This window comes from Vanellus vanellus (assembly GCF_965231255.1).
Source record: "Vanellus vanellus genome assembly, chromosome: 6".
Taxonomy (NCBI): Eukaryota; Metazoa; Chordata; class Aves; order Charadriiformes; family Charadriidae; genus Vanellus; species Vanellus vanellus.
In genome coordinates, this window is record NC_138911.1 from 39,537,311 (window position 1) to 39,557,400 (window position 20,090).

General features: G+C 35.2%; 1 protein-coding gene across 1 annotated transcript in view; it reads right to left on the bottom strand.

Moving 5' to 3' along the window:
• The window catches only part of NOVA1 (NOVA alternative splicing regulator 1), a 161,408-nt gene that overhangs the window by 4,009 nt on the left and 137,309 nt on the right, over positions 1 to 20,090 (bottom strand). The gene's annotated exons all lie outside the window — the stretch shown is intronic.

A 20,090-nucleotide genomic window follows, 5' to 3' on the forward strand; every position in this document is an offset into this window, starting at 1 on the left:
CCACAACAGTATACAGAAATTCATTATGTGCTACACTGTATTATCATTCAGCCTATGGAAATGAGCGCAAGAGAGAGTCTTTAAATGCCAAAGAATTTGAAAGAATAAAATATGGCATTTGTACATCTTAAAAAGTTCATCAAAATGTCTTCAAATGAAGGGTATTTGCCTGTAAATCCTACCTTTCCTCCTGTTCAAACAAGTTTCAAACTGATACAACCTCATTAATGTCAAAAAATTTATTCCTTATTGAATAATTGCTGTGAGTGAAGAATGACACCCAAGATAAAAATTCAATATTTATACATATTTTTCATAGCTTTTGTTTTCAAGATACATTTTACAAATGTGTCTCAAAGTTTTAATGTACCATCTGTTGCATGACATTAAATTAATATGATGTTTTATCTTACAAAAATATATTTTTAGTAGCCTATTGATATGCATTCATCCAGGTTTTGTGAAGCATGTATGTAGGGGTAACACTTTTCAATTTGTCAATCCTTTCACCAAAATGCTACCTAAAATCTCAGCAACAAGTCAATACAAAATACAATTAAAATTTTATTAGCAACATTCTCATTTTACTGCCTCATTATAAAGTCAAGGTAATTACGAATAAAAATGCATGCCCTGTAAATAAGCTTTTTCTAGTCTTACCCATTTTAGATATTTCCAGTTGTTATGATAGCATCAAAATAAAATCTTTGAAAATCCAGCATACTAAAAAGTTGAGAAACGTTTATATTTTCCACTTTTAAAATACGTACATTAAAAATTGCGACATACCATATTGTATTTTGCACTGAATTGTTTTACAGCATATATAGATTTTTTAAATTTATTTAGAATTTCATTCATATTCAAACAAAAGACGTCCTCTGGAATAAATTACTAGGTGCTGACTTATTCTAAAGATAACATAAAAGTATGGAACTGGAAAAACATTTAGCCCACCCATATCCAAAATAATCCTATAAAAACAAACATCTCAATATATGTATAAACTTATATACATAATTATGTATACACACACACTGAACTGTTTGTTATATATATTTATAGGCACGCTCATTTATAAGTCAGGACTCCTCATAGCCATTTTAAAATGTAGTTCAAACTATTTGGTGATTTTGAGGTGCCCTTTTTTAGTTTTCCTGTCAGAAAAAGAAGGAAACTACTCTTAGATTTGATTTGGTATTTGGAATCTAGACACAAAATGTATTAACTGATTGCTAAATATAAGGAATGTTTGATTTTTTAAAAAATATATATCTTTAAGGATTTGGGGTTTTGTTTCTGTTTTGTTTTAATTAAGACTCCAAAACTGGAGTTCTGCATCCACCTGGAGTACTGCATCCAGCTCTGGAGTCCCCAACATAAGAAGGACATGGACCTGCTGGAGCACGTCCAGAGGAGGGACACGAGGATGATCTGAGGGCTGGAGCACCTCTTCTATGAGGACAGGCTGAGAGAGTTGGGGCTGTTCAGCCTGGAGAAGAGAAGGCTCCGGGGAGATTTCATTGCGGCCTTCCAGTACCTAAAGAGGGCCTACAGGAGAGCTGGGGAAGGACTTTTTATAAGGGCATGTAGCAATAGGACGAGGGGGAATGGCTTTAAACTGGAAGAGGGCAGGTTTAGATTAAACATTAGGAAGAAATTTTTCACTTTGAGGGTGGTGAGGCACTAGAACAGGTTGCCCAGAGAGGTTGTTGAGGCCCCATCCCTGGAGGTGTTCAAGGCCAGGCTGGACGTGGCTTTGGGCAACCTGGTCTAGTGGGAGGTGTCCCTGTCTACGGCAGTGGGGATGGAACTCGATGATCTTCAAGGTCCTTTCCAACCTAAACCATTCTATGATTCCAAAAATGCAAAGTTGTATAAAAACAGTCATGCAGGAAAACTCAGTAAAACTGAAAATCTTTTCTGGCATGGCACAGCTTTCATTATTATGGTTTTGAGCCACATGCCATAGAAAATATTTACCTGACTCCATTGATTTAAGTCATACCAAAATTTTCTTTGGGAGATTTTGACAATTGGGATTTGCCAGATCCTGCTTGGTTTAATAACCAATGTGCACAGTTCTGACCAAGTTAGGCATATAAATTTAAGAGAAGAAGCTAAGAACATAAGAAGGTATGAAAATACACTCGTATAACCATACACATGATTGCAGAGGTAATGAGAATACTCAATTTTAGGGCAGCATTGTAGCACATGTAATATCATAGCTACACATGCAACATATGAAAATCTAGGTTACTGTAATATGGCTAGGATTACTCTAAAGGATTGGTGTAGTAAAATAAAATAATGGTTTAATTCAGCCACAAAATTAAGAAGGAAATGTTCTGTATGGGACAAGAAAGATTTTCTCAGTAAGAATCTACTGCTTTTCTCACTTGACATCACATAGATATATTCAGTTGTAACATTCCTGTATTTGTGACAACTGGTTGAAAATGTTAGTTCAAAATTGAGACAATTACATCAAAAAGAAAAACATATTTAGGTTGGTTTTTTTTTTTTTTTTTAATTTAGGTCCATATTAGTCTTGCTACCAAATCATAATTCTCCATCTTTTTCCTGCATTCACTTGATTTTCCCTGGGTTATATGTTAGAATATCAACTCTATGGTAAACAGTAATTGTGTTGTATACTAATACAGTATCTAACATATGAGGCCACAGCCCTCTAGGTGCTAGTACAAATGAAATAATGCAAATATATATATTTCTTTTTTTTTTTCTTGAAGCCTAAAATTCATAAGGTCACTCAGTTACAAGGTATAAAATGATACCACAGAATTCTTGGTCTCAAGTCCAGTTGTACAAACAGACACTGAAAAAGCAAAGATTATCTATTTGGTTTTGTCACCTGCACCACCACCATTTCTTTAAGTACGTAACTCCCAGTCTGTCAGGGAAATTGGACAGTGCTCTTATTTCCCTTTTACAGATAAGAAGTTCAGAAAGTGATTTGGATGCAGAAGTGAGAAACCTAACTACTACCCAAAATAAGTGCCCTGAGCTATCCAATAAGGGTATCTTTGACTATGCAGGAAGGTTAGGTTTCCCAGTTTATGTGTGTGTTCCTGGCTATATTGAAATTTGTGCTGCAAAAAGGAGAGTATCATCTAAAGCAATTATGAACATAAGCTTAAAATACATATGCAATTCAATTTTTTTCAAATACTATAGGAAGAAAGAAAATGGAAGGAACTCAACCTTTATTTCATGCCAAATAGATTTTATCAAAAATAAGGATTGCAATTATGGCATTTGCTTACTCACAAAGCAAATTAATTACTTCCACAGGCATCACTCTCATCCTATTTGCGTTAGCATAAGCAAGAACAAAATCGGACTCAGTGAGTATAATGCTTTTCCCCTGAAAAGGAATCAAACTATAACAAAAACAAAACAAAGTAATTTCACTGCACATGTTTTCACTAATACATTATGTCTTTAAAAGCCTTGACAAAGTTGCAACAGTCCAAGAAACTGTGGTGCTTAAGAAGGGCTCGAACTGGAGTGCAGTTAGTTGCCCGCAGTTCCCAATGAAGTCAGCAGAGATTTGATGAAACTCTGCACTTCAGAGGAGGATGTTCTGTACTTGAGGGATCTCAGCCATTATGTCCAGAGGACACAATTCAAATTGCTTTAACTTAGCATCGGTGGCTCATATTCACACTTGCATGCTGCAAAATCCTAGACTCCTAAACTCTGCATCAGCTAATTCTCTAATCCTTCCCCATTTACTGACAACCCACTTGCATAACCCCATGCTGCACTCACCTATCACGTCAGCACCACCTAAAAGTCCTCTGATTTACCAAACTGAAAGTCCTGGCTCAGTTCTGGGAGCTGAATAGCATCTACTGTGGAATGCCAGATGTTCGGTGATTATGCTATGCCACTTCTCATCCCATCCCTTATGCTGCAAGGAGATAATCTGCACTGAGCAGCTATGAGTGTATATAAACACATCCAAAATATCTTCAGGGGAAGCAGAACCATGACCAAACCTGCACTGCTACCCACACTGACACCTCATGTCCTGTCTCCCCAGTCCTCATTCCCACTCCTCCTGTGCAAGGTTCCCAACCCTTTCACTTTTCTATTATTTTCGTGCCCTCCTTCTCTCTGATGAAACGTGCTCTGACTATATTCTCATTTCTCACAGTCTTTGGAGGTGGGAAGATGGTAACCACCTTATGTGCCACCCAGATAATACAAAGTATTTACCTGGCAAACGTAGTGGGCGGATGAAACGTATGCTGACTGGCTACATGGCAGGAGTTAGCACTTGATGTGGCTGTTTTGCCAATTAGAGTAATCATACATAAGGAGGCCAAAAACCATGTCTTTTAAGTTTAAAGCTTCACATGGTGGCATGACACATGCCTGCACGAAATTACACCAGAAAAGAAAAAGTCTCACTGGTTATATAGAACGGCACCAAAACTTGGAAAAAACAAACCCCACAGTTTGATAGTAGAAGCATTTAATTGCATCATTCTCTGCTTATTCCAACTCATAGAATTGTTTCTGAAGAGATCACACAGAGATTAATGAACCAAGGAGTTTTTTTATCTGTTATTCAGCTTTCCTTTTTCCTCTTTTATTTTCAAAAGTTTAATTACAACTCGTGCCATGAATCTTCTGTAATAGTTGGGGTTTTTTTCCTTCTACTAAATCTTTCAACTACTGTAATTTTATTTTATCTTCTCTTAACAAAGAAACACCTTTACAGCAAAAGGTTCCATCTAATCTAACAAACTCATCCTAATCTGGCATAACTCTTTATTTTAGTCTCTTTAAAGCAAATTATTGTGTTCCCTTAAAACTGTATTTAAATTACTATCTTCCATTTTATTTCTTTTGCCGTCCCCATTGCTCATCAATTACTTCAAACTCTTTAAAACTCTATCTGGCCTCTGGATTCTATACCTATGAAAATTCCATGCTATTTTAGCTGACTCTAGGCTTGGAGTTGATGAGTGAATATTCTGAAAACACAAGTTCCTGAAGAGGGCAGTCAATAAAGAGTAAGAGCCATCTATTATTTCTCTGTGTGGCAGGCTAAACAGACTGCTATGGTAGGCTTGTGTTGATGTGAGTAGTCCCATGCCATCCGTCCTTAAACTGAAGTGGCAGTATGATGAAAATCTGGGAGAAAAATCAGGATCAACAAAAGACGTGACAGAAGCCTACTGGAATGAAGCAGAAAAACAATGAAGTACATTCAGATGATGCCTGTGCGCACTCAGAATTTACAGCCACCCTCCGTCGTATCAGGCAACTCTTGGAAAGTCCCTGGCTACATACCCAATGCCAACCACAAGTTCAAGGCAGAACAAGCTACCAAAAGGTCATGAGTCATCCTGTGTGTACAGCAGGCAGAAATGCTAAGCTGGTCTGGACAGGTGTTTGTTCACGTCAGCCTCCGGCTCAGCCTCCGATAGTAGGCTTACACAGCAAATCTCTGCTGATTGCACATACATACATACCCTGAAAGAAGCTACTGGAATTTCTCTCAGTACTTTCAACACCTCTGGATTGCGTTCCATACGGTGAAATATGACCTTACTTTTTCAGAGGTGTCGGGTACGGAATAAATTCCCGGTTCCTCAGTCCAACAATATACATCTTCTTTATAGAGAAAATACTTAGGAGGAGTAGAGACATCTTTCTAATGGTCTGCTTGACATTGATTTAGAAAAAAATAAGCAAATATCCATAAAAAGAGAAGCAGTTCTTTGTAAATTTAGGTCGATCAGAAGGTAAATAATGTAATTAAGCCTAGATAATAAATTAGTCTTCATCTTCCCTGATTATGTTTAAATTCTGTAAATGTCATTCTAATTCAAATTCTCTCTTCTATCAAAGGATATCTAGAATTGAAATATTCTGTGAACAAGAGCAATTGGATTATAGGAAAAGATTAGCTGCTACTTTGTTCCTCAACATAATGCACATTTTTTTTCTAGTCACGTTTGCTTTCCTGAGATATTCTTCTCAGGACAAGCAGCACATACACTTGTAGTATTTCCTTCATATACTTTGCCTGCAATTATTGCAAGACGAATGTAATTTTACTATTTCTCTATGTTGCTTTTTTTTTGTGGTATTTCTGTCCTCATAACTACTGTTTCTTTCAAGTAAATTGAAAGTTAAATTAACCCATTAAAAACATAGTATTGCGAGTAAGAGGTCTTTCTCAAGTCAAAATAATACTAGATTGCTAAAAAAAAAAAATTAAAATGATAGCGCAAACAGATATTCTAAAACAGTGATTTCTATCGGTCAGGACATTGCAGCAGGAGTTTGGGCCAATTCCTACTCTACTGTTTATCACAACTGTTTATTTTGTTCCAGTTCTCAGACCTCCTCTTAGCTGAAGCTGCATTTCTCAAGGACATTATTTCATTTTAGTCCTAAAAACTATCATGCAATAGAAACCTAACTTCAGCTTAAATGCTCGGGAATAATTTACATCTGAAATCATGAGGCTTAGAACCTTGGAACCAAGCTGGGGAAAGATTTACCAGAGGAAATACTACGTAACAGTATTTTTTTCTTGCACAAATTGCTGCCTTGGCTTAAATCTAGACCATTCTTCAATTAATATTTTATACTAAACCTCGACTTTTTGGGGGACTGAGAAAAGTACCTCTCACTTTTTTAAGTTACTACCTAATTGTGCTTCTGCCCATTTTAAAGTATGAACATTAAGATTTTTCTTTCATGCTTTTACCTAAAGATGTAATTCGGAATGCAAACTTCTCACAGCAAGGAATTAGCAAATCATGTTTAAACAAACAAAAAAATTCTCTGGTCTCTGCTTTAGTTGCCATTCTGTCACCAGTGTGTGTGTAGGCTCTAACTCATAAATGGAAAGGCTTCTTCTGTCAAAAGCAGTTTTTACTAAATGTGTGCAAATGCAAGCTGTGTATGGAGAGAGAATAATTATTAAACAATGTTGATTATTATACAGGTTTTCATTATAGGAGATTATCTAGTTCTGAACAAAATATTATTAAAAATTTACACCCACAAAAATGTAGGAGTAGTTTCATGAGTATCCCTCATGAAAACATGTTTCAAAAGTGTGGGAATTGAAGAAGACAAATACTGCATGAATTCTCTATGATACACAGTTTTAATAACATAGAGAAGAAACTTAACTTTTCTAATTCTTTTCTGTGTAGCATAAAAACAACATTCCATATTTTATGCATTAATATTTCATGAGTTTCAAATTACATTTGCAGAGAAGTGTAATGTATTTTGAGTAGCTTCATTTATACTTTTCACTTTTATAAATAATTAAAAAAAGAAAAAAATTAGCTGGTTACATGCTGAATTATACAAGAGCAAAAAAATCATAGATTTTCACTCAATTGCAGAGTATGTAGTAGAAAGTTTGAACTGTATATTGACTGCACCATTGCAGATGAAACATCTTTTAAGAAGCCAGAAAGCAGGAACATTAACTACTCTGGCCAGTAATGACACTTTCGGTCACAGCAGAATGTTAACCCTATCCTCTTGCTAAATTCAAAATAGTTCTCTCTCCTCCCATCTCCCTTTTTATCTTTCCTCATCTAATTTGTTGCATGGTGTTCTGTGAATACCTGCCAACATTCCGGAGTCAAGGATGGGTTTCACAAAAGTGTGACTATTTACTGTACTATTGAGTATAGCAATCTGGGATGCTTCTGAATGGAAGACACCATATAATTATAATGTAATTTCATTATTGGAATGGCCGAAAAGACACTTCACAATGCAAACGATCTACAAAAAAGGTAGATAGTGTACATTATTTTAAAAACAAATATGCCTCACTGATTGAATCACGAACACTCACACTGTTTTGCATTAGACAGTATCTAACTTATAAACGCATAAAACCCACTCTAGATCCCCAAGTGAATTGATCTTCCTGACAGAAGTTGGGGCAAAGGCACTGTATCGCTTCTTTTATGCTTTCTCAGTCACAAAAAACATAGAGGTTATTTTGGCTCTTCATGGCTATTAACTCATTGTCCAAAGAAGCATTGCACTGGTTGCTATCCTGAAAAATCTCCAGGTTAAAGAAGATACGATAAAGGACTAGGACATTTCTGCACTTCTCAAGAGAATCCTTAAAAAGCTTCATCCATTTGCTTTACAAGTACTCCCCAGTAGCTATAAACTTGTTCTGAATCATAAGCTGTATCTTAACTAGAAATCTTATAATTGATGGAAGTAATTACTGGGAGAAATCCTATGGCTGAAATACACAGGAGATCTGATAAGACATTAATAGCAAATCTTGGATGGCCTATAAGCACAGACACTTAGGAATTCATTTTCCATTGACTTCAAGGAGACTGAGGCTTCCAATTTTTATTTTTATGGCCCTGGACCTGCAAGTCCAAGAGAAACCTAAGAGTGTTCTTAAATATGCCTTTGACTGGAGTAGAATTTTTCAAGATTAATATGCAGCATTAACATTACAGAACCTCACAGCTACTCAACAGTGTTCAATTTTCACTATAAACTTTGATAAATGTGGCTAAAATACACATGATGTGCTTCGAAAACAAATCAACGCAGAAAATTATATGGTGTGGTTATGTCAATTAAATTCAGAGGAAAGGATAGCCAATGGAAACGTGCAAAGGGACTTGCCGTTACTGTGTCAATGACACTTTTCATTGAAGCTGACTCGAAAGCACGGAAAAGCTTAAGACAGGATATTAGAAATACAATGAGATATTCATCCTCTGACATTGCTGGATGGATTACAGCATTATTTTAGCAGCATACTAAACATACATACCGACTAAACATCCAACTTAATTTAGGATTTAAATCCAAATTTAAAATCAAAATCCCATTTCAGCATTCCAGGTAAGAATGCTCAAAATCAGTCTCTAAAAACTACATTTTAAAATGAATCGATCTGTCTATAGGACTGATAGGACAAAAGGAGGCTAGCACTTCTAATTTGTTTTCAGATTATCTTTGCCACAGTTGATTTCTACAAGATATGTAGCGCATTTATGAAGCATTCATTTGGCAATTTGGAACAGAATTTAAGATCTCAACTCTATACCATCTGCAGAAGGTCTCTCTTTTCAAAGCTGTGGAAATAAGGTGATCCAGCAGAACCATTTCAGTTCTATGGTACGGAAAAGAAGGATTTGTAAGGACCATTTAAAAAAAGTCACTTTCCTTCTTGCTCTTAAGAACTTTTTGTAGGAGTTCAAAAAAAGAAAGAGTTTAATGATCAGCAACAGGAACTTGATGGCTACTCTTATCAACACATGTGATTTCCAAAGGAAGAGCGTAAAGCGTTCAGGAGATATGACAGCTGTTAGTCCCTTTCTTAAAATACACTGTCAGTTTCTGTATTTTAATATTTCTACACTCAAATATCCATCAATTTTGCTATCACAACTATCCCATTCTGATCACTTGAAAATTGAAGTTTTAAGTGAGAAGCTGTGGGACTGAAAAAATGGTTGAATTGAAAGGAGGTGGTAAAAGAAAGTCCAACTAGCTTTTACCTAGACTCTGAACCATCTTGCTATTCTGAACTGAGAAATGAGGCAGATTCCAAGAATACAAAAAACAGTACAGAAACAACAAAGATCACAAGGTTGTGTAAATTAAAATAAAAATAACAAATTCCTTTTTCAAAACAACTATGGTGATATAAATCACCCTTCAACATTTACTAACAGTTGTCACGTAGAAATACAGCAATTTTTTAGTCATTTTCTGTGTTAGAGTGATAAATTCTGCTAAACACTTTGGTTTTGACCGATGACTGATAGTAAACATTGAGACTTTAATCACTTCAGTTCATCACAGCTGGTAAAAGATTTTAGAACCATGCACCAGTTGTTTCTTCTGATCCTTGCTTGGACTTCGTACATATAGGGATAAAAAATTATTGCTAAGATTTAGCAGTAGGTATATGTATATAGCCATTCATCAGCTGTTTTTCTAGTAGCAGTTAAAAAATCCTACACTTTCGTGATTTTTTTTTTCTTAACATTGAAGAGTTCCATCAATTCAGCTTTTAACTGATCACAACAACTATTTCTTTGAGAGCGAGGACACCTGTGGGAATTTACTAAGTAAGGCTGTTTTGATAGTAACTGCTTAAAAGTTGTGAAATGGAATCCCATATACTAGGAACGCAGACTCTGTCATAAAAAATATAGGCCAAGACGGGATGGATGAAGAAGAATGAGGAGGATAATTAGTGGGAAACAGAGAGACAAGCGAATATACTCCAGCTGCAATACACCACACCATCACTGCTGGAAAATCGTGTGGCAATGGTAAAGGTTCAGCCAGTTGATGCCGCTAAAATACCAAACAAGAGTTTGGTATCACTGATCTACCTCAATCTCATCACTATTTTACTGGACACTACATTAGATTTAATTGTTGCTTAGAAAAAGGAGGGGTTTATACTATTTTTGTGCCTAAAACTTCTATTATTTATCAAGCATTTCAATTTCTGCTCTGCACAATAAAACCCCTATATAATTACACTTGTACATCCTTCAGATTTTATCTAAGTTCACTTTACTGTACTCAAATAATACCGGTACTTTTTTAACCGTTATATACAGAGGATATTAATATCTCTATATTAGGATGTATAATATGGTAGGTATAAATTTAGACATAGACGAGACTCATGAAACAATCCACACTTCTATTGATGAGCACTGGTCCGTGGAAGGACTTGATCGCTCAGTACACAAAGTGGCTCACTGACATGGAAAACTATTATTGGTATAGTGTTTGACATCTAGAACTGGATTTTCAATTAAGAGGACATTTGTTTTAAAAGAAATGGAAGTACAGACGGAAGGAGACAGCTAGTAATGGAAAAAATGTACCTTCCTTTCCAGGACATCTCAGGACTCTAGAAATATTATTTTCTATGAAACAGGAAATGAATGATTATTTAAAAATATGCATACTTTAAGTTAGACTCCTAGATGCTTATTTAGGCATCTTAATCCAACAAGCATGCTTGCACGTTCAGCAAACCCAAGAGCCATTTATTCAGAGGATTTATAAAAATCCTAAATTCAAGCACATATTTAAGAAACTCCTAGCGATGACATTCTTTGCTGATTTTGAATTAAGGTTGCATGCCCATGTCCTTTTACTTGAATGTCTGCTTAATAATCCTGCAATGAAGAATTTGTGAATCGCTGATCAGGGATATAATTACTCTATGTAAAAACTTACCCCTTCTCATCAAAGTCCATTATGTAATCTATTCTAACATGAAAAAGAAGAGTGGAAGGTTTCTTGTCAGGTCTATGTACTAAACTGTAATGACAAAATGTCTTCCTAAAAGCAAAATAAATACAAATTTTCTCGTGAGCTCTTTACTTGATTTAGTAAACATCAGTTTTCCTTCAGATATGATAAGATGGTAGAGCCATATCGTTTTAAAAGGAGGAAGAGTTTAAACACTTAGAACATCTAGCTAGACACACGATTAAGACAAAAAAAAAAAAAAACCCAAACAAAAAAACCCCAAAGCAATAGCAACAAAACCCAAGAAAGTCCTTCTTACCATTCTCACTGGCGTAAGATTTGAGGCAAAAGTTTAGAGAAATGTAAATACATGAAGTAAATCCCAAACCACCTGAAGATATCACTATTATATATACTTATATATATATATTTACACACTTCTGTACTATATCTGGCTACTTCTATATGTGACTCCATAATACCTGATTACTTTTAAGGAGAAACAGTCCTATTGCATTTAGTATCTAGCCAGCAGCTCCAGCTCAGTTAGAGAGTACAGAGCTACTTATTCAGCAGTGCCTCTTTAATTTGTTTGTTCGCACTTCAGCTGAGTCTAAAAACGATAAGGAAAAACAAAAGCCAGTGAGTCCATATGGAAGACATGCACATATTCCTACTCTATACAGGCACAATATACAGGCACTCTATACAGCCATCCCTCACCCTCAAGCCCATCATGTCTTGGACTCTCACAGCTGCAATCATGTCAGACATGAGTGTGCTGATGCACAAAACCAAATGAAAGCTCTCCTCATTACAAGATCGTGGAATAAAAACCCCACGCTGTCACAGATTTATTTCAAGAGATTCTCCAACCTTTCTTTGAAACCAAATTTCTGCTCTTAACAATAGTAAGCACTTTAAATAGTATCTCTTTTAACTGAGAGATAACTTTTATATTCAGTCCATGTTTAGTTACACATACAGAGATATGAAAAGCCACAACGGGGCATTGTTAATGGTGCACCTTAACCTAACCTGGCACAGGTTCAGCACGTGCTTTTTACTCGCAGATCACAAAATTCTAAGGTAAAATGAAAGATAAAGCTTATAATATCATCAACTTATACACATCAAGTAAACATGGTGGAATGATAAATTACTTGCTACATTTATAACTAATGAACATGTCAAACAGCAACCAATAAAGGTGATAGAAGATGAATGTACTGTGTCTAAATGAACACCTTTCAGTTTTCATGGCCATAAAATAAAATAATAATAAACTCTAACATCCCCTTCTACATTATTTGTAATTAAAATCCTGGGATAATTATTCCGTTCTCCATTCTTCTCAGTAAAAGAAGGAGGGGGAGGCACACGTGAATTAAAATCCTTCTGGTAACCCAATAATGTCTCAGCTCAGTGAAAACGAGCATATTTATTCACGTTCTGACCTACAGATTGTTCTGTATAGCTTTCACAGCGTTTTTCAACATAAGAATGGTGAAAAACAGCAAGAAATTTGGCTTATGCAAAACGCTTCTAGTCTATCTAGATGAACAATCCATATTAGGGCTACGGCTACTTTGCATCCCCAGCTTTGCAAAAGATGACCAGCAGCAGTCTGTATCGACTGCTGCTTAACTATTAAAAAAGAATTTTGTACAGCAAGAACTACTCGGTGAAATTCCCAGGGAGGCTCTCTCACAGACATTATTTGAGAATTGTTTTCAAATGAGAAGGGAAGTAAAGGACAGCTACAGATTAAACATTTAAACAACCATATCTCTCTAGGTCATAACAAATCGTAAATACCAGAAACTTTTATTAGAAAAAGGACGTAGTTTCACCAATGGGTGGATGACTTCAAACTTAATAAGCACTACTACGGGAATCCGTAGCCCTCTAATGCTAATAAAGTCTCTTGACAAGCCAACTCAAACCCTTCCTCTCAGAGCCTGACATTATGTCTCTGACAAGGATCAGAGAGCAGAACAAGGTAATATCAAGCTGTTGGCCTCAGGAAATACATCAATAAGTACAACTAAGTTAAGCGGCTGGCTTAGAACTTCACATTCGCCCGAGTCAATTTATATTTATATGTTTAATTTATATGTATATCTACTTTCTGGTTTCCCCTTTTGTAAACTTGTAGTTATACATTTTTAACCACGATAGCCACGAGGGAATGGTAACTACTGCTGGAAGAGAAAGAGAAAAAGAACACTGGAACAAGTGGAGGCAATGACAGAAATGAGCAATTATTTGAGTAAACAGAATCAAAAAGGTGCTAACACAGGCCAGCTATGAAAGTCAACCTAGCTAATATAAAAAAAAAAAAAAAAAGCTATAATTACAAGAGACAATTGAAGGTACAATTGCACCCTCCCTGTTGAATGTGAAGATCCTGGATTTAGATCATACCAAATTTAGCTCAGTGGGGAAAATGGCATATATTTATTAGCAAACCACATATTTGCAAACCATATTGTCTCCATACAACTCTACTCTGGGTTATCTTTCTCCTTCAATGGGAACCTGTGGAGCCAAATGTCATTAAGGAAAACTATCTGTAAATAAGCAACAACAAAACCAAAAAATTAGCAACTTTTGCAATTTAATTAAGCATTACAAAAGCTAGGCACAGGCACTACTTGAATATCGATAACTATATATAACACCTGATATAAATGCGCACATGGAAAAGAAATGATGCCTTATGCAAACTAAGGCTGTGGGGCACAAATACACAGATATTTCACATGTTTTCATACCTATATTACATATGTGTAATTCTACAAATGCATTAACTTGGAAAAGTACTTTTCCAAGAATAAATTTGGAGTCAGCATCCTCCTAAGTTGGAATTAAATCTGCCTTTTTAAAGATACACTGAAAAAGAATTTGCATCTAACTCTTGCCCTGATCTCAGTTCCTGTGCACACTACATACATAGTCTTCAGCTTCCACAGATTAAAATTTATTTTTATTTTGAGAGAAAAGATACTGACAAATAAAAAAATAAAAATGAAAAAATGAAAGAGCTGTCTCAAAATGACATAAAGGTGAGGAAATCAACAGATTAACTAACCAGTTTTGATTTCACAATACATTTTTCCCTTTTTTTAATTTAAAAAATGTTCACTGTGAACCTAGTTACAGTAAAGACTCTTTTTAGACAGAGCTCAATAAATGCATTATAAATTATTATAATTTCAGAGAGTTTACATAAAACTGCACACAATCTGAATTACAGCTTTTATTAATATTACTATGCAAGATTATTGCTAACAATGAGTTTAATTTTACTATTTCACCAGTAAAAATAAGTTATATTTCAAATAGAAATATTATTTTATTAATTTTTAAATGAAAAAATGCTCTTGGTGATGTTAAAAAGCCTAATTTTCTTGACCCCTCAACATTCAAATTGACAGGTTTATACTCTTTTCTTTCACTTTTATTGATTTATTTTTCTTACCATCAAAATAAATTTCAGATAGGTGAAAAAGAAAGGCTTTATGAATTAGTACTGGAAATAGTAGGACAATTAGTAGTATAATAAAAAGTTTGTATTTCACAAGCCATGTATTCAGTTAACTTCTTGTCATTACCCTATTATTTTTAAGTAATTTCATTTCGGTTTGAGTAGCAAGTACTGAACAGTACATATTCTATGGAATATAATTACATTTATGAAATATCTGCTCTAATAATAACATTCTTAGTTAAGGCATTTTACGGCTCATGTTTTCTAACTAGACTCCTTAATAAAAAAAAAACTAGGAGAAAGGTATCTTTATATTCAAAAATATTTTTATAATTAAACATACATAAATTATTGGCATTAGTAATTTCTAAATAAAATTCTTACATTCATATTTCAAAACATAACTTTCATCCCATCAAAGCTGTAATCTCCCCCTTTTATTATCGTCATTCACATGAGTTCCTGTTAACGAAAGGTAGGCATAACTTACAATTTACTTAGAAATTGCATGCAGTAAAGAGAACCCTCAGTGTATACATAGACATTCTGTACAACCAATCAGCCTTTACTGTAAATGTTAAAGTGTAGCATTAATTATCTAATTACTTTTGACATAATTAAAACAGGAAATTATATAAAACAGCCTTTTAAATGCTCTTATACAGGTGAAATATAACCTGTGAAATGTCCCTAACAAACTGCTATCTGTTATTTCCTTCTGTTTCTAAAACTGAATGTGATAACACTGGTTCTAGACAATATTTGCATAGTTATTTTACTAAACATTTTAAATATATTACGATCAATAAATAGTCTGCAAAGACCTGCTTATCTTTTGACTTGATTTCTCTTTTTCTGCATCGCTTCAATATACATGAGCACTGGTCTGGAGAAGATCTGGAGGAACTGCATTTTGCTTCAGTACTCTTTAGTAAAGAATGTCACTAATCACAGTGTAATCTATTTCATAAACCAATTTTATTCCATAAAGCAGCAGCACTTTAAAAGAGCTTGCATGGAGACTGCATTTCAGTATCTCATGGGTAGGGGGCAGCTGTTAATTTATTATCACAATTATTACAATTACTATTAGTAGAATAAAGTGGATGAAAATATTCTCACTACATTTATGTTTTGGTTAAGCGTACAATAAAAATAGCCATAGAAAGCTGAATAGCATGGAGATCATGTATTGGGTTAGTAGAAACATGAAAGAATTTACACTGCAGTAGAATTGCCAGACTGCAGGCTTTCAGAAACTTTAAAGAAATAGAAATTTAAAACACATGTTTCTAACCCCATCCAAATCACAGGTACAAAGTTCATCTGAACGAATAATTTCTCAGGTAGAAATTTATTATTGCCGAATACTGCGAGAAAAAAAAAAAGAAAAAAAAAAAAAAAAAGAGCTCAGAAAGACTCTGATCTCTAAGGCTGCATTTGCTGAGTTACCACTTGAGAAGCCGGGAAAACAGAAGGCCGAAGAGCCAGCAGTCACTCTGTACCCCCAAACAAAGACTCTTCAAGGCTACAAACTGCAAAGATTCAACTGCAAACCACTGGTAGGTAACAGACCAGTGGACTCAGCCCCTGGGCATTTCCAAGGATGCTTATGATCCTCCCACTGATCCACGATTTGCAAACTATGCCACTGAATAACTGTTAGGAATTGTAATACTTCTAGGAAGTCTAATTGATTTTCAGAAGGAAAAACAAAAACAAACAAACAAAAAAAACCCCAAACAAACCAACAAAAAAATAACACCAAAACCCCAAACCCAACAAGTGTGAAAATAACTACAGGCACAAAACTAGGGGAAAATAGTGCTTCTGAATAAGATGCAGTTACATATTCTTTGACTGCAGGGTAAAGGTATGGACTATCTTAAGCCTGGGATTCTATGCTATGAGCAAAGATCTCAAGAGACGCACCTTACCTCCGGTAGAGGAAAAACCTCCTACCTCTTATTTCCTATAGTGCAGGAAGTCAACCAGCTTCTTTCTACGATTGGTACACGAAGAACACTGCTTTTTCACTCAAATCAGGCCGACCCCTACTTAAAAAACCGGTGGGTTTGTCTCACATCTATCTATGACTTCTCACCACCTGATGAATCCTCACAGCACGCCAAAGGCAGCCGATGCATCTAGCGTACAGCCTGCAGGGAAGTGCGGTGCGGTGCCGCAGTATTCCTACAAACAGCTTGTGAAAGCGATAATGTTTCAGAGAGCACAAAGAAAATATTAACTAACAAATGTCCAAAGCACGATCTTCTAGGGCCAGGCCTAACCATGCTTCGCTTACCTCTGACCTGTCAGAAAAATACGGTGTTGCCTTTTCTACCTTAAGGTCTGTGCCGTACAGGATCTGTCCCGGTGTGACAGTAAGATCTGTAACCTCAATGTTTCTTTCCACACCTGCATACAGCTCGACCATATAAATTCTCAACTCCTTAAGAGCTGCTAAATGAAATTCTCAATAGTTTAAAACTTAGAGTCTAACCTTCGTGTGACTGATACAGTACGCAGCAGAAAAAAAGCAATCAAGTCATCCATGGAAATTGCTCTGACATTCGTTTTTTTCTGGGTTGTGCAAACAGCAAAGAGCACAAGATGTGACTCTGCGCCTCTATACCTTAGAATATGGTTGGCTTTCTCCCAGTAGTGGTTCTGAATGAAACAGTATGTCACCAAACCTGAGTATTAAGGACTCAAAGTCAAAGCTAATCTTGGTTAGACCACAGAGTTACATGCTGCCAACTTTCACTCTAGCTTATACAGGATGAAACTCAACCACGGAAACATCTGGCACTTTATAACATGCTACTTATTTTCATTATGTATTGATAAAAGAAGTATGTTTAAAAACAGTTGGAACAAAGAAAATGAAAAAATTAAGCACCCCTTGGCACAGGGAATTTGAAGACCTTTACCATATTTTGGCAAAGAGAATAATGTGTATTCTCCAACTTTTATGGGTTTAATGATCCTTTTTCGTAAGCAAATAGGACCTTTTCTTAGTACAAGGACATGGGCAAATGCCAAAACCTACATATCATATCTACAAATATCCTTAAATGAAAGAACAAGTTCGTCAACTACAGTGTGAGATTTTTTTTAACTCTCAAACCATTTGAATAAGATATCCATGTGAGTCTACAGAAAAATCCATTCAGTCCAAAAAGCCTCATCTTTTTACATGCTCACTCCAAAGTATTTTAAAGTCAATAAACCCCACAAAAATCATAAGTGTACAGGAAAGCGTACTGACAACTTTTGTCCCAAATCTCAGCATGTTCACAGAAGTAACACTGATTTAAAAATAAATTAATGAGATCAAAAGCAGGCTTCATTAAAGTCTCCCTACACTGAAATGTATACGTTTTCTAAATCATCTTAGTATGTTCCCAAAATTCTACTTTTATTCACTTTCTTTAACAAGTTTTAAAACTAATGACTAAACTAAGGATTAAAACCAATGATGCTCTGTCTTCATAGATGCACAAAACGGTTGACAATGAAATAGCTTGCTAAAAGCTGTTTTCTCACAAGAAAAAAATAAATTAGTTTGTCGCTTTGTTTTCTTGTATTTTTTTCAAGCTTTACTTTTATATGCTTTTTTTTTTCTTTTCCTCCTGATTTTTATCTATGGGGGAGAAAACAACCAAAAAAATCTGACAAGTAAATAGAGTTCAAAACACAGGGATAAATTGATTTAAGACATTTATCCATGTTAATAGAAAATTAATAGTAATGCTGACCATTGCACTGAGAAAGTGCATTTTTTTGAAGAGGGGATGAAATAGGAAGCTACCCGATTCTAATTCTTTTCAAGTATAAAATCAAACAAAGATACAGGAACGTGGAATCATGTTTTTACTCACAGGGCTGCAACTGGCAGATCATCCATGACATCCTACGAACGATATGCCAGTTATAGTCAGAGACTTAGCAGTGAGAAGCAACATCTTGCCTCATGTCTCATGAATGCTCCTGACAACATTTCCCCTACATTTAAGAAAGTAACAATAAACAGTGAACCCTAAAATTGCTGTGTGGTGGGAGAGAGGAGAAGAAAGGAAACAAGTAAATCAATATAAAGGAATACGAACGCAAATAATTACCTACACAGTTGGCCAAAGGGGAAAAATTGAAACAGACAATAAGAAAGAGTAAAAAAAAAAAAAAACAAATGATTTGCATACAATATTTTTTTAAAAATAATATTTAAAAATCTTTATAGTATTGAAAAACATTGTATTTTAAGGAGAAGATGCAAACAAAAGCACTGAGCTCAGATATTGCAAAATATTGGGGAAAAGCGGTCAAAGAACAACAGAAATATAATAAAAGTAATGCATTGACTTATGAACCAGAAAAAAAATAAATTCTACAGTTAGAGTATAGGTTAATTCTGCTTAGAGTTTGGCCATGAAATGAAGCATTTCAGCTGAAAAGCAGCAGGAAAGGTTACCTCTGAGGCACCAGAACCTCTACGGGAGTCCTCTCACTTGAACAGGGGAATAATTGTCCCTAGCCCTCTCTAGATACGTTATCTAAAACATCATTTATTACGTGCTGTCTGCAGTGTGCAATAGGCAACTTGTAATCAAAAAACGTAACTCTTTCTTATTAAATTGAAACAAAAAGGTGACTTTATAGAGATATGAATTTACAATCAATAAAATTATCTACAAATGTGAAATATAAGGGTTTTCTCACACTAGAAAGAGAAGTGTTTTTCTAACTAATGTAGGTGCTTTCATTCAACCTTGTTACAATGCGCAGTGTTCAATGGGGAGTCAAAATTATTACTGGGTAAGTCTACGATAGCAATAACAAGACCCAAACAGAAAAGAACTCTGCATGTGAAGTTGAATAAGTATTAAAACTGAAGAGGAAAGTCCTTGATGTGACTTAAACAAAAAGATACGCCATGTTGAGAAATTATGGGAAGGCCCTTATGAGGGTCTTCCAGAAAAAGACAGCAAAATACAGGGCTTATTTCTTCAACTCTATTCCTCTAAACATCTGATGAGGTCTTACAGTTATCATATAGTCCTGAACATCACTGACACATCAAACCCAATTTCCTTCTCATGCATCTACTCGTGAATAAAAAAATGGTTTGATGCCATAATTAGAAGAATGTATCTGTTAAATATATTAATAATTTGTAGTCTTCATGTATTTACAGTTTTAGAATCCAATGTACTAATTCTTTAGTGATGGGTCCATACGAAACATCATCTACTAGATGAAGTCTCTTTCAAACAGAATATTATTTTTGTGTATGGAACTTGGATAT